The following is a 1,657-nucleotide window of genomic DNA, read 5'->3' as shown; positions in this document are numbered from 1 at the left end:
ACGCGTACCGGTCGCTACGGGCCTGGCACCCTCTACGGGTAAATGGCCCCATTCAAGATGGACTTGGACGCGGTTCGACGTCACGGGATAAATGGACCCTCCTGAACACTACATTTCCCTACGGCGGAACCGCGGGATTCAGTGCTGGGCTAATTCCTGTTCGCTCGCAGCTACTAAGGAAATCCTTGTTAGTTTCTTTTCCTCCGCTTAGTAATATGCTTAAATTCAGCGGGTAATCTCGCCTACTCTGAGGTCGTCGTGAACGTGAATTGTATGAAAATTCAATCGAATTTCATAAAAATCGCTCAAAGGCAAAAAAAACAAAGTCTAGAGGAGAGTGCGTTCGAACACAACAATATTCATATTATAACGTATATAAATGATAAATATACCGCGACACGCGCGACTCCGTATCGTCGCGAAAAATCGTTCGCGAACGCGTCTTATGCGCCTCACCAGTGGTCTCTGCTGCGTCGCGTGTCTATATTCTCTTTTTACACTCTTCTCCTTCTTCTATCACATTTTACTCGATCGCGAAAAAGACTCTCGCTAGACGATCTCGCGCTCCGGTTAACTTTAACGCCCGTCCGAGAAGAATTTTCGGGGACTGGACGACCGAAGCGGATCTCGCGCGGTCTCGCGATCGACAGTGAAGAGAAGTGCAGAAGAGGAAAAGAAGACACGACAAACACACACCATGGGGCGACCGACGCGTTCGTTTCAACGCTTTCGCACAAAGTCGGCGGCGGTTATATATTTATATCATTATATTCCGGCGGACGGGACGCGACGTTCGAAAGCCTCGCCAAAGAGGAGCTCCTGCCTCTTCCTCTCTCTTTTCTACGAGAAAAGATAAACGTATTTTACGGGGATACGGAAACGTTACCACGTGGTGTCACACACGATCGTCCGTCTCTTCTCTATAGCAGAAACCGATAAAAATACACCTCCCGAAAGAGAGTATATGGTGATTCTTTTTATATATATATATATATTTCGAAATACAACTGAACGTGGCGGAAGCGCACGGTGGTGGTCCAGCGAGGACACGCGACGACGGGGAATAAGAACTATTCGACCCGTTACGAATACGCATGCTCGTCCCGCACGATTTTAACACACACCGTGTTTTTCTCCAGTCGTCAAAGCGTTCGTGCGTCGAATTCGAAAAATAAAAAAAAAAGAAAAACACCTTTTCTCTCTCTCGGGGTAAAAGAGTCGATGTGTATTGTGTATAAAGGTTCTGCGAGAAGTCTCGTTTTGACGTGTGTTCCGCCGATAACGACGATCCTCCGAAACGGGGATACAGAAACGTTACACCTCACAACACGATCTCCGTCTCTTCTCTATAGCAGAAACCGATAAAAATACACCTCCCGAAAGAGAGTATATGGTGATTCTTTTTATATATATATATTTCGAAATTCAACTGAACGTGGCGGAAGCGCACGGTGGTGGTCCAGCGAGGACACGCGACGACGGGGAATAAGAACTATTCGACCCGTTACGAATACGCATGCTCGTCCCGCACGATTTTAACACACACCGTGTTTTTCTCCAGTCGTCAAAGCGTTCGTGCGTCGAATTCGAAAAATAAAAAAAAAAGAAAAACACCTTTTCTCTCTCTCGGGGTAAAAGAGTCGATGTGTATTGTGTA

The 1,657-nt window shown here is 46.7% G+C and overlaps 1 pseudogene; it reads right to left on the bottom strand.

Moving 5' to 3' along the window:
* Positions 1–256, bottom strand: part of LOC143176134 (large subunit ribosomal RNA) — a 6,408-nt pseudogene extending 6,152 nt beyond the window's left edge.
* Between the last annotated feature and the right edge of the window lie 1,401 nt (positions 257–1,657).

This window comes from Nomia melanderi, unplaced genomic scaffold (assembly GCF_051020985.1).
Source record: "Nomia melanderi isolate GNS246 unplaced genomic scaffold, iyNomMela1 scaffold0386, whole genome shotgun sequence".
In the NCBI taxonomy this organism is placed as follows: Eukaryota; Metazoa; Arthropoda; class Insecta; order Hymenoptera; family Halictidae; genus Nomia; species Nomia melanderi.
The sequence above is the reverse complement of the archived record's forward strand: the minus strand, read 5'-3'. Positions and strand labels throughout refer to the sequence as shown.